This window comes from Carettochelys insculpta, chromosome 2 (genome assembly GCF_033958435.1).
Source record: "Carettochelys insculpta isolate YL-2023 chromosome 2, ASM3395843v1, whole genome shotgun sequence".
Lineage (NCBI taxonomy): Eukaryota > Metazoa > Chordata > Testudines > Carettochelyidae > Carettochelys > Carettochelys insculpta.
This window is the reverse complement of record NC_134138.1, coordinates 281,705,716-281,719,383: the sequence shown is the minus strand read 5'-3', so window position 1 is coordinate 281,719,383 and position 13,668 is coordinate 281,705,716. Positions and strand designations below refer to the sequence as shown.

The window sequence follows — 13,668 nt, the reverse complement described above, 5'->3', positions numbered from 1 at the left end:
CACAGTGGCAATTTGGTTTCCTGTGACTTCACCACTTGGTGACAATCTTATCTGACAAAAGATCAATGTACAAGGCTTGGAGGACCCCATCAGAGAAAGCAATTTCCAGATAGCGCTCCAAAGGAAGCTGCTGAGAGCACACCATTTAGATGTGGAAGAACACTGGTGTCAATCAAAAAATACCACCATTGGTGCATGTGGAGAAACCCTTGGCTACCAGTCAAGGAAGTATCAAGACTGGTTTGAGAACAGTGTGGAAATTGAACACTTGATTGGGGCAAAAAGGAAAGCTGGTAGAGTCTGATAAAGCGACATCAGTTGTACTATGAAGAGAGAAGCGCATGCCAAGGCAGAAGTGCAACATAAAAGGACTCTGAAAAAACCAGTGGTGGGCTGAGAAGGTATGAACTCCAGCATCTCGCAGACATCAGCATTGAAGAAACCTCTTGTACTGTTATCAAAGCTGTTTACAGACTAAAACTATGGAATCAGTCCTGAGATCAAAGGAGATTGCCCAACTCTGAAAGACAGAGTTCTGTAATGAGCTCTTGAGCCACCCCTCCACCGTGGTCCTAGAATCCCATGACCAATCCCTCAGCAACTGCCTAGAGATGATCTTGCAACACTTCGTACCCTGAATGAGGTCCAAGCTGCCATCAAAGCAATGATGTTCAACAAGGCAACCGGACTAGAAGGAATCTCCACCGAAGTCCTCAAAGAAAATGGACCAGAGCTCCACAAACAGCTCTACCTTTTGATTCTCAAGATCTGGGATAAGGGAGCAGATGCCACAAGATTTCAGAGACACACTGGTGGTCAGTCTTATCAAGAAGGGGGATAAGTCAGACTGTGGAAACTATCGTGGCATCTCCCTCCTGGCAACAGCAGGAAAAATCTTAGCTTGAATCCTTGCAAACTGACTCATGTCACTCTCAGAAGAAATTCTCCCAGAAACCCAGGGAACGTTAGGCCTGTGACCATAACTGCAATGTGGGGTTAAATGTGTTTGATGACAAGAGGTGCCGTTGGCCATTGTGTGTGTCTTTTGAGAACAAGGGCTTTTAGTCCTTCATATAAATGATTAAATGCTTCAGACTGATTTATATAGAATGTGTATATATCATTAGACTAGGTGCATTGGTCTTATATGTAAGATTCCCATGTGAATAGGGATAGGAGATGTGAGTAGGGCTATGTGATATTAGGATCTTTTTCTTGTTTTGGTTAGCAAATTATGTATGTCCAGTTGTAATGTTCTGTAGGAGGGGGAAAACAATTAATCGAAAGATCTTGTAAGTATGCAGGAGAGGGAGCGCTTCAGCAGGGGTGCTAACCCAGCTTGTTGGCCAAAAGGCATAGGAACCAATTTGAAGTGTGCTGGTAACAAGCACCCAAAATGCGATATCATTGCCGGTACATGTGTGTTTTGGTACGAAAAAATTTGACTAACCCACGGTGCAGACCATATCTTGTGTTTGGACTACCTCTTGTACTAATTCCTCATATGCCATGCAAACCTAGCCTCTTTTTGTATCCTAGAATCATAGGGCTGGAAGGGACCTCAGGAGGTCATCTAGACCAGCCTCCTGCTTTGAGCAGGATCAACCAACTAAGTCATCACAGCCAGGACCTTGTCAAGCTGGGACTTAAACCTCAAGGGATGGAGATTCCACCACCTCTCTAGACAACACATTCCAATGCTTCACCACCCTCCTGGTGAAGTAGCTTTTCCTAATCTCCAACCTACACCTCTCCTTCTGTAACTTCAGACAATTGCTCCTTGTTCTGCCATCTGTCACCACTGAACAATTTCTTCCCATCATCTTTAGAGATCCCCTTCAGGAAGCTGAAGGCTGCTATTAAATCACCCCTCAGTCTTCTCTTGTGTAAACTAAACAAGCCCAAATCCCTCAGCTTCTCCTCATAGGCCATGTGCTCCAGCCCCCTTTAAACATTTTTGTTGCCCTCCACTTAACCTGCTCCAGCACATCCATATCCTTTCTATACTGAAGGGCCAAAAACTGGACACAATATTCCAGATGTGGCCTCACCAGTGCTGAATAGAGGGGAATCACCACTTCTCTAGATCTGCTTGCAGTGTTCCTCCTAATGCACTCCAGTATGCCATTAGCTTTCTTGGCTCCAAGGGCACACTGTTTACTCATATCCAGCCTTTCATCCACCATAACCCCTAGGTCCTTTACCACTCTACTGCTGCTTAGCCTGTCAGTCCCCAGCCTATAACAATGCTTGGGATTCTTCTGCCCCAGGTGCAGGACTCTATACTTCTCCTTTTTGAACGGCATCAGATTTCTTTTGGCCCAGTTCTCCAATTTATCCAGGTCACTCCAGATCCTATCTCTACCCTCCAATTTATCTGTGTCTCCCCCCAGCTTAGTGTTGTCTGCAAACTTGCTGAGGGTGCAATCCAGTCCCTCATTCAGGTCATTAATAAAGATGTTGAACAACACCGGCCCCAGAACCGAGCCTTGGGGCACTCGGCTTGAAACCAACCGTCATCCAGATATTGAGCCATTGACCACTACCCGTTGGGCCTGACTGTCAAGCCAGCTTTCTATCCACCTTATAGTCCATGGAGCCAAACCATAGTTCCTCAGCTTATGGGCGAGAATGTTATGGGAGACTGTATCAAAAGCTTTGCTGAAGTCACGGTATATCACATCCACTGACTTCCCCATGTCCACAGAGCCTGTTATCTCATCATAGAAGTAATCAGATTGGTCAGGCACAATTTGCCCTTGGTGAATCCATGTTGATTACTTTTAATCATGTTCCCCTCTTCCAAGTGCTCCAAAATGGATTCCTTGAGGATCCCCTCCATTGTTTTCACAGGGATTGACGTAAGTCTGAACGGTCTGTAGTTCCCTGGGTTCTCCATCTTTCCATTTTTAAAGACGGGCACTACATTTGCCTTTTTCCAGTTATCCAGGATGTCTCCTGATCTCCAAGAGTCTTCAAAGATAATGGCCAAAGGGTCAGCAATCACACCTGCCAATTCCCTCAGTACCCTTGGGTGCATTAAATCCAGACCCATGTATGTGTGTACATCTAATTTTTCTGCATAACTCTTAACTCGTTCTTTCCCCACCAAAGGCTGCCCTTCACCTTCCTGTAGTGCATTGTCTGGCACTGTGGTGTAGGAGTTGTCCATCAAGACTGAGGCAAAAAAAAAAAAGGGCAATGAATACTTCAGCGTTTCTTACATCATCGGGCACTAGCTTAACTCTTTCTTTCAGTAACGGTCCTAAACCATCTCTGATAACCTGCTTATTGTAAACATGCCGGTAGAAACCCTTCGTTACCCTTCACATCCCTTGCCAGCTGCAGTTCCAGTTGTGCTTTCACTTTCCTGATTACTGCCCGGCATTCACCAGCTGTATGTTTATACTCCTCCTTAGTCAACTGTCCACGTTTCCATTTCTTATACAAATCCTTTTTGATTTTAAGCTGACCAAGGATTTCCCTGTTAAGCCAAGCTGGTTGCCTACCATATTTGCATTTCTTACTATGTAGTGGGATGCCTTGTTCCTGTGCCTTCAGCAAAACTTGTTTTAAAATATTGCCAGTTCTCCTGAACTCTCTTCCCCTTCATCTTTGTTTTCCAAGGGATCCTGCCCATCAGTTCTCTCAAGAAATTCAAAGTCTGCTCTTTTGAAATCAAGGGTCTGTATTTTCCTGCTCCCCTTTCTTCCTTTTGTCAAGATCCTGTAATCTACCATCTCGTGATCACTGCAGTCTGGGTTGCCACCCACTTCTATTTCTCTTACTAGTTCTTCCCTGTTTGTGAGCAGCAGGTCCAGTTGGGCACAGCCCATGGTTAGTTCCTTCAGTACTTGTACCAAGAATTTATCTCTAATGTTCTCCAAAAACTTCCTGGATTGTCTGTGTGCTGCTCCTAACAAATGTCCAGATTAAAGTCTCCCATGAGAACCAGGGTCTGTGATTTGGAAACTTCTCTCAGTTTTCTGAAGAAGTCCTCATCGCTCTGATCTGGTGGTCTATAGCAGACACCGGCTACGTCTACACGTGAAGCCAACATCGAAATAGCTTATTTCGATGTAGCAACATCAAAATAGGCTATTTCAATGAATAACGTCTACACATCCTCCAGGGCTGGCAACGTCGATGTTCAACTTCGACGTTGCGCGGCACCACATCGAAATAGGCGCTGCGAGGGTACGTCTACACGCCAAAGTAGCACACATCAAAATAAGGGTGCCAGGCACAGCTGCAGACAGGGTCACAGGGCGGACTCAACAGCAAGCTGCTCCCTTAAAGGGCCCCTCCCAGACACAGTTGCACTAAACAACACAAGATACACAGAGCCGACAACTGGTTGCAGACCCTGTGCATGCAGCATGGATCCCCAGCTGCTGCAGCAGCAGCCAGAAACCCTGGGCTAAGGGCTGCTGCCCACGGTGACCATAGAGCCCCGCAGGGGCTGGAGAGAGAGCATCTCTCAACCCCCCAGCTGATGGCCGCCATGGAGGACCCGACAATTTCGACGTTGTGGGACGCGGATCGTCTACACGGTCCCTACTTCGACGTTGAACGTCGAAGTAGGGCGCTATTCCGATCCCCTCATGAGGTTAGCGACTTCGACGTCTCACCGCCTAACGTCGAAGTTAACTTCGAAATAGCGCCCGACGCGTGTAGCCGCGACGGGCGCTATGTCGAAGTTAGTGCCGCTACTTCGAAGTAGCGTGCACGTGTAGACACAGCTATCAACTGCAGCATCACCTCTGTTACTTCTGTGTCTAAGCTTAACCCAAAGACACTCAACTGTTTTGTTTTTTTTTCTCCCTCCTTATACTGGATCTCTGAGCATTCATACTGCTCCCTCATATAGAGCACAACCCTCCTTTTCTCCCGTCTGTCCTTCCTAAACAGTTTATAACCTTCCATCACTGTGTTCCCATTTATGCGAATCATCCAACCAAGCCTCCATTATTCCAACCACCTCATACTTCTTCACTGTGCCAGGATCTCTAATTCTTCCTGTGTGTTCCCCAGGCTTCTTGCATTTGTGTACAAGCACCTTAGAGAAGTTACTGACTGGCCCACTTTCTCCTCATCACCCAGGAAGCCTACTTTATTCTTCTCCACTTACCTCTGGGCTTGTGCCACTGTCGCCTGATGAACCTAATTTAAAGCCTTCCTCCCTAGGCTTGCAAGCCTGCTTGCAAAGATGCTTTTAATTCTCTTTGTCAGGTGGATCCCATCTCTTCCCAGCAATCCTTGCTCACACGAGAGAATCCCATGGTCAAAACCCAAATCCTTCTCTGCTACACCCCCTATGCAACCATGCATTTACCTCTGCTATTCAGTCCCTACCCAGACCCCTTAGTTCCACAGGGAGGATGGATGAGAACACCACTTGTGCTCCCTATTCCTTGATCTTTCTTCCTAGGGTTATGTACTGCACTGTGATCTCATCAAGATCTCTCTTGTCTGTATCATTAGTTCCTAAGGTACCATTAATATGAATTGTAGCATAGCATTCAATCAGCCACCATCCTTTATGGCCTCATGCAACAAGCCTGAGTAACCTCTCGGTCACTGTTAGTCCCCATGCTGTTAGCATAGTACACTTCGACCAGCTCTTGCATCCATCTAGGGATAGCCACAATGAGGTATATGTATTTACCACTCTCATGAGATAATTTTAGGAATTTTGTTAATTTTAGCAAATTGTAAAATCTTTGGATCAATATGACTTATTCCTTGCTCTTGCATGTGTTTTATGATGGCTGTGCAAGTCAGTGTTCATGGCCAATTTTGTAGCTGCTTAATTGTGTGTGTGTGTGGGGCGGGGAGAGGCTTGGAGGTATTATTGGAATCTGTCTCTTAAATTACAGTAAAACCAACCAAACAACAAAAATAGACCAGTCACAATTAAGAAGATTGTGAACCATCCAGTACAAACATGTTTCCTGTGTACTTTTCACAGAATCACAGGGCTGGAAGGGACCTCAGGAGGTCATCTAGTCCAGCCCCCTGCTTCAAGCAGGATCAACCCCTACTAAGTCATCCCAGCCAGGACCTTTGTCCACCGGGACTTAAAAACCTCAAGGGATGGAGAATCCACCACCTCTCTAGGCAACGCATTCCAATGCTTCACCACCCGCCTGGTGAAGTAGTTTTTCCTAATATCTAACCTACACCTCTCCCTCTTCAACGTCTGACCATTGCTCCTTGTTTTGACAGCTGACGCCACTGAGAACAGTTTCTGACACTCCTTTTTAGAGCTCCCTTTCAGGAAGTTGAAGGCTGCTATTAAATCACCTCTAGGTCTTCTCTTCTGTAAACTAAACAAGCCCAAATCCCTCAGCCTCTCCTCAGAGGTCTTGTGCTCTAGCCCCTTAATCATTTTTGTTGCCCTTCGCTGAACCTGCTCCAGCAAATCCACATCCTTTTTATAGTGGGGGGCCCAAAACTGGACACAATATTCCAGACGTGGCCTCACCAGTGCCGAATAAGATTCAGTAAAATCAGTCCTCTATGCTTCTTCCTCTGTTAAATATAAAACATTCTTGGACAAAAGATTAACACACTTCATTCTCAGGCTGTTTTAAGATTAGGTAGCAGGGCTCTGTGGATATGGTTGGCTTATTGCCTTCTTTCTGCTTTACGCACCAACTTCAGAACAGTTCCAACTTGATGGCTTTGGCTTGCCATCTATATCATAGCAGTAAAGTCTCAGTTTTATAAGTTCTGGACTACTGCATAAGTCTGGTTAATCAGTGTGGTATCAGAGTCCCTCTGTATTGGATAACCCACACTACGTTTGAAAGCATTCATATCCAGGCTGGCGATATCTGTGAAAAACAAAAAATAAATGCTTCTCTGTCCTAGCAGGCTGTGTAGCCACATGCAATCACTATTATCTAATCATCCGTAATGTGTGTCTGGGGTTCTTGTAGTACAGCAAACCTTCGCTTTACACGTCTTTAGTTTGCATAAAACTTCCTTTAATGCAAGTTTCATGCAACTTGAAGATGCAGCTGCAGGCTTCTAGGTAGGCTAAGAGCCCCTTCCCCCTGCCTTCCCAGAGGAGTGCTAGGTAGGGGGAAGGCTTTTAGCTCACCTAGCTGCGCATTGCTGCATGCAGTCACGTGGGTTACCACCACCTTCCCTGAGTGGCGCTGCTGTCAAGCTGACAGCGGCCCTTCTCTGGAAAGGTAGGGAGAAGGGTTTTAGCCCTCCTAGCTGCCCGCTGCTGCCCGCACCTGGGGGGCGGGAGCTAAAACCCAATGACCCCATCGCAGCCCTGGCTCAGCCCCAAACCACCTGAGGGGCTCACAGGTCTCAGGCTCCAGTCCCCTGCCTTACCACCCCTGCACACTCTCTGCTCCAAGCTCCGCATCCCTAGCTCCAACCCTCACATGCCCTGGCTCAACTCCACCCTCCCACTGCCCCACAGCCCTAAGCCCCCCCAGGCCCACCCCCAACTTACCCAAAATTTGGGATTTGAGAGGGTTGTGGGGAATGCAACCCTGCCATATCCAGGGGGCTACTGTATCCAATAGGCAACAAGTTGTTCGAGCCCCAATTTACTTTCAAGAGCTGTTAGGACTGCGCTGTAGTGTGCAGTAGGGGTTTTTTCCCCTCTAGGACTTTTTAACTTATGTAAGGGGGAGGAATGGACCTGCTAGTGCTGGGAACTTTCCTGTCTTCCATACTATCCCGGTGAAGTGGACCAGCGAAAGGATCTGAGTCCTCGCCCTCGCTCCCACTCCCTTTATCCAGGGGCCTCCTGACCCTGAGGGCTCCCCTTCTACCTTCCTAAGTAGCAGAGACCTTGAAATCCCAACAAGGCTGGGCCTAGGTTTCCTGGGGCTGAACCCTAAACCCTGTAGTCACTGAAGGCAAGGGCTAGGGTGTCCCCACTCCAGGGTGTTCTCTCTACACCTTAGATGCTTTCCTGAGCTGCTGCTCACTACATACAGTTCAAAGCAAATACAATTTATTAAACAACTATTTAAAAAGAAAGGAATAAGGAAAAATGAGAGGTTAAAAGAGAACAAATATCCCTATGCCACAGAGTAGGGCTATCACAAACAGCAGGCTGCTGAGCGTAAGCACAGTTCAGTCTGTTACTCATGAGTCCCAGGGCTCTTACTCAGGCCCTGGCTGTGCTGCAGGGGTGGGGCTGCAGGTTGAACAAGCTAGGTCAGACACTGACCACAGGACTTCAGGCTCTAGATGGCAGGTCCCTTCTCCCAGTTGGAGTTACAATCCCTCTTCAAGTCTGGCCTGCAAGTCCTCCTGGCTGTGGTGGCAACAGTTTAGAAGTTTTATTTTGCTCAGTTTCACTGACCTCTGAGATATTCTCCCCATACTGCTCCATTTTTCTGTTTGCAACAATCCTTTCTTTTCCAGCACACACACACACACACACACACATATTTTTAAACAATATCGTGAAAGATTGTGAGTACATCACAGTACTTAATAGGGAAAGTGTCCCATCAGAGTTGCACACCCTGGAACACAAAGGCTGTTTGATACTGAGACTCTGGATTCAGAGGTAAATTCTAAAATTAATTTCCCAAATTAAACACTGTGAACCGCTTTCATTTCAGGGGATGCTCCCTTCTTCGTGGTTTTAGTTTAACCCTTTGTTATTTTACATGTTCCATCAGGTTTCCTGACTGGCCAAATAGGTGCCATGTTATGTGCGAAGAGTGTGGATTTAAATGTTTAATACACATATTTGGAAGATTTAAAATTATGCCCAATAGTTTTATAGTTTCTGCTCCAATTAAGCTTTCTTTCCTAGAAGCAGCACACTTCTCCAGAATGGTATGTGCACCAAGCTGCAGAGATAGCTTACTGGATCACTCACAATGGCTACGTCTACACGTGCATGCTACATCGAAGTAGAGACATCGAAATAGGCTATTTCGATGAATAGCGTCTACACGTCCTCCAGGGCCGGCAACGTCGATGTTCAACTTCGACGTTGCGCAGCCCAACATCGAAATAGGCGCAGCGAGGGAACGTCTACACGCCAAAGTAGCACACATCGAAATAGGGATGCCAGGCACAGCTGCAGACAGGGTCACAGGGCGGACTAGCGCTTCCGGGGCAACAGCTAGCCGCTCCCTTAAAGGGCCCCTCCCAGACACACTCAGCCTGCACAGCACGCGGTCTGAGGAGCCATAGGCACACAGACCCCGGGCGCCGCAGTCATGGACTCCCAGCAGCAGCAGCAGCAGCAGCTAGAGGTCCACCCAGCCCTCCCGGCAGGAGCAGGGCTTGCCCTGCTCCATGCCATGCGGGAGGCAGCTGAGCACCTCCTTCGTACACCGGAGGAGGAGGTGCTCCCAGGGCAGCAGGGCTCAACCCCTAACCCTGCAGCACCCTGCCCCCCCCACCCGCCTCACACGCCGGCGGCTGTGGAGCTACCCCACCAGCACCAACTGGTGGGAGCGGCTGGTGCTTGGGGAGTGGGACGACGACCGCTGGCTCAGGAACTTCAGGATGAGCCGGCAGACATTTATGGAGCTGTGCCAGTGGCTCACCCCCGCACTCAGGCACCAGGACAACACCATGCGGCGTGCCCTCACAGTGCAGAAACGGGTCAGCATCGCTGTCTGGAAGCTGGCCACTCCCGACAGCTACCGATCCGTGGGGCAGCAGTTTGGTGTCGGCAAGGCCACCGTCGGGGCTGTCCTCATGGAGGTAAGAGAACCCACGGGGGGAGGGCAGGGCAGGGCAGGGGAGGGGGGCCCAGGCACAGGAGGGCAGGGGAGGGGAGTGGAGGCCAGGGCGGGGGAGTGGAGGCCCGGGCACAGGAGGGCAGGGGAGGGGAGGGGAGGCCAGGACGGGGGAGGGCAGGGCAGGGCAGGGGAGGGGAGGCCAGGACGGGGGAGGGCAGAGGAGGGCAGGGCAGGGGAGGGGAGGGGAGGGGAGGGGAGGCCAGGACGGGGGAGGGCAGGGCAGGGCAGGGCCACGCACACCCTGCTCACCCCTCATTGGTGCTGTCCCCTGTGCTTTCTCTGCAGGTTGTGCGTGCCATCAACGCCATGCTCCTGCACAGGCTTGTGAGGCTGGGGGACCCAGATGCCACCATTGTGGCCTTTGCCACCCTGGGCTTCCCCAACTGCTTCGGGGCTCTGGATGGGACTCACATCCCCATCCGCGCCCCGCATCACAGTGGGGACACCACCATGCCCTTCTGCGTCATCGCAGATGCGGCATACCCCCTCCGGCCGTGGCTCATGCACCCGTACACGGGCCATCTCTCCACTAGCCAGGAGCGCTTCAACGAGCGCCTGAACCACGCGCGCCAGGTGGTGGAGCGCTCATTTGGCCGCCTGAAGGGACGCTGGAGATGTCTCCTGACCCGCCTGGATGCGGGCCCTAACAACATCCCCCAGATTGTGGGTGCCTGCTGCGCCCTGCACAATTTGGTGGAGAGCAAGGGGGACACCTTTTTCCAGGGCTGGGCTGTGGAGGCCGGCAGGGCAGACGTCCAGCCACCTGCTGCCCCCAGTCGGCAGGTGGACCCCAAAGGGACCCGGGTCCGGGAGGCCCTGCGGGCCCACTTCAATGATGAGGCCGCAGGGAGAACTCTGCCCAGGCCCCCCACTGCCCGCCCCTTCTTCCACCACACTCCTGCCCCAACACCCACACCATGGAGCACCCCACCGCACCCCCTTCCCACTTTTCCTGGACAAACGACAGCACGCACTTGTGGCTGAACTTAAACTTCTTTTTCTTTCAGAACCTTTTTTTTTAACTGAAAATATATGAACCAAGAACAAACTATCTACAAACATGTGGAACCAAACTAATATGTACAAAAATAAAACAATCCAAACAAACAAGTGTCCTCAATAATAAAAAGAAAACCAGGGAGGATAAAGGGGAGAACTATTTACATGGGGGGGACGGGGCACAACAAATAAGAGGGTCCAACTATATACAAGGGGGGGGCCACGTCCCGGGCCCCTCGCCCCTATAGCCCAGCACTGGGCGTGGGCAGCCAGGAGCCCCGCCGCGGTCGCAGCCCTGTCCGGGGCTGGGTGGGGGCGGGCCGGACCGGAAGGTAGGATGCCCGGCGAGTCTCTGGTGGCTCCAGGGGTCCCTCAGTGCTCCGGCCCTCAGTGGTGTGTGGCGGGGCGACGGCGGACGGGCCAGCGACGGGCGGAGCAGCTGGTGGTGGGGCTGGTGGAGCAGGCAGGGCGGGCGGCGCGGCATGGGGGGCCAGGTAGTCCACCAAGCGGTTAAAAGTCTCCATGTAGGCCCCCCATGCCTCCTGGCGCCAGGCCAGCGCCCGCTCCTGCAGCTGCAGGTGCTGCTCCGTGACCTCCAGCTGCCGACGGTGGATGGCCAGCAGCTGGGGGTCCATCGCCGTCGGGTGGTGGTGGTGCGGGGTCCGCCGTCTAGCCCGCCGTGGGGCCGGTCGGTCCTCGGCCGAGGGGCTGGCCTGGAGCGAGGGTCCCGGAGGGCTCTCCGGGACGACTGAGGCCTCGCTGGCGCTCTCTTCCGGTCCTTCTGATGTTGCAGGTGCGGGACACAGGAGGTGGGGGGGAAGAAGAATGGAGACAGGCGTTAGTGTGGGCCCCGAGCCGTGGCCTTTGTCACCCCAGCCCTGTGCTGCAGGTTCCCCATCCCCATCCCCGTCCCCGGGAGATGCTGCTGTGATGGATGGGGTTCAGGGGTCCCCCTGCCCTGCACCCCGTCCCCTGGTGAGAGCGACTCTCACTTCACCCCGCAGGGTCTGACAGCAGGAGAGGTTTCTTAGGCCACAGATGCCCAGTTTCTCCCAGGAGTGACAGCACCAGCTGTCGGAAGAGACAGTCCTTCCAACCCGTCGTGGGGAGAAGACCCCAAGGGGGGCCCCTCTGGGATGCAGCTTTCCCCCTCCTCAGGCTGGCTGCCTTCCAGCTCTCCCTTCCCCTAGCCTCTACCTGTGGCCCCCGCCCTCCCCCCCGAGTTCCAAGCCAGCTCGGCTCCTCCCTCCTCTTTGTTCAGGGCAGAGGTGTCACCTGCCAGCTGTAGCCCCAGGATCCTCCTTTGCCCCGGGAGGTATTCGGCTCTTGTTGCTCATATCTAGCCTGAGTCTCCCTTTTGCACTCCCCCCACTCCATCACATGCTGCTGCTGCGGGGTGTCCCACCCCCTCCTCCCGGGGGCCCGTCAAGGTTCCGCTCCCCCCGGGCCCGGGGATGGGGCATGGCACTGTCGTGCGGGGTCGGGGGGGGCAGGGGCTGATGCAGTGCTGTGAGGGCCATGGCCCTGCTGTCCTTGGGGCCATGGCCATGTGAGCATGTGGGGGGCCCTGGACACATATCTCTTACCCCCGCCCCTCAAGCCCAGGGGTGTACACCAGAGGGGGGTACCTACCTGTCGGTCTGCTCCCACGGTCCGGAGATCCCGGGGGGGCGGAGGCCCTGCTGCTGCTCCGGGATGGCAGGAGGAGGATCTGCAGCCCGGATTCTGCAGAGGAGGAGCCCCTCCTCCTCCTCCTGCTGCGATGTCCTGGGGGTGGCCTCCGGGGGGGACCTCCAGGGTGCGGGGCTTACCTCCGGGGCAGACTCCGGCTGCAGGGCCTGCTGGGGCTCGTCGGCCGAGGTGTCAAGGGTGGCCGGAAGGGAGGAGGTGTGCCGGGGGCCCAGGATGTCCCTGAGCTCCCTGTAAAAGGGGCAAGTGACGGGGGCGGCCCCAGATCGGCCAGCCGCATCCCAGACCCAGGAGTAACCCTGCCGCAGCTCCTTCACCTTACTCCTGACGTGATCAGGAGTGCGGGCATGGTGACCCCGGGCAGCCAGGCCGTCGGCCAGCCGAGCGAACGCATCCGCGTTCCGCCTCTTGCTCCCCATTACCTGGAGCACCTCCTCCTCGCTCCAGAGCCCCAGCAGGTCCCGCAGCTCGGCCTCCGTCCAGGAGGGGCCCCGCTGCCGCTTCCCAGCCTGGCTGCCCTTCTGGCTGGGCTGGCTGCCCTGGCTCCCCTTGGGAGGGGTCTGCTGGGGGGGCTGCCGGGCAGCCATCGCAGCTGGGTGGGTGGCTGAGGGACGTGCAGGCTGGCCGCGTGTGTGGGCTGCCGCCTGCACGATCCCTCAGCTTCCTGCACAGGAAGAGAGGGGGAGGGGACCTTTAAGGGGCCGCTCCACGCGGCCGCCATTGAGCTGAGGGGCTGGAGAGAGCGTCTCTCAACCCCTCAGCTGATGGCCGCCATGGAGGACCCGGCAATTTCGACGTAGCGGGACGCGCAACGACTACACGGTCCCTACTTCGACGTTGAACGTCGAAGTAGGGCGCTATTCCTATCCCCTCATGGGGTTAGCGACTTCGACGTCTCGCCGCCTAACGTCGAAGTTAACTTCGAAATAGCGTCCAACGCGTGTAGCCGCGACGGGCGCTATTTCGAAGTTAGTGCCACTACTTTGGAGTAGCGTGCACGTGTAGACATGGCTAATAGGATCAATTTATTCATGAGTTAATATATTTACTTTAGTTACAGCTTTCTCCTCTGTCTTAGATGTCTTACTAATCATGCAGACCTGCAGCTGTGCTGCAGCAGCTTTTCATTCTCTCCTGTTTTAAAATTTCAGGCAGCACCCACTCATTCACTCTACTCACTCCCCTGCTTCTTGCTGTTCCACAATCTCTCCAACCCTGGCTACAGTTACAGGAG

General features: G+C 52.8%; 1 protein-coding gene across 7 annotated transcripts in view; it reads left to right on the top strand.

Moving 5' to 3' along the window:
* The window catches only part of DRC11L (dynein regulatory complex subunit 11 like), a 153,073-nt gene that overhangs the window by 10,231 nt on the left and 129,174 nt on the right, over window positions 1–13,668 (top strand). The window lies entirely within an intron of this gene.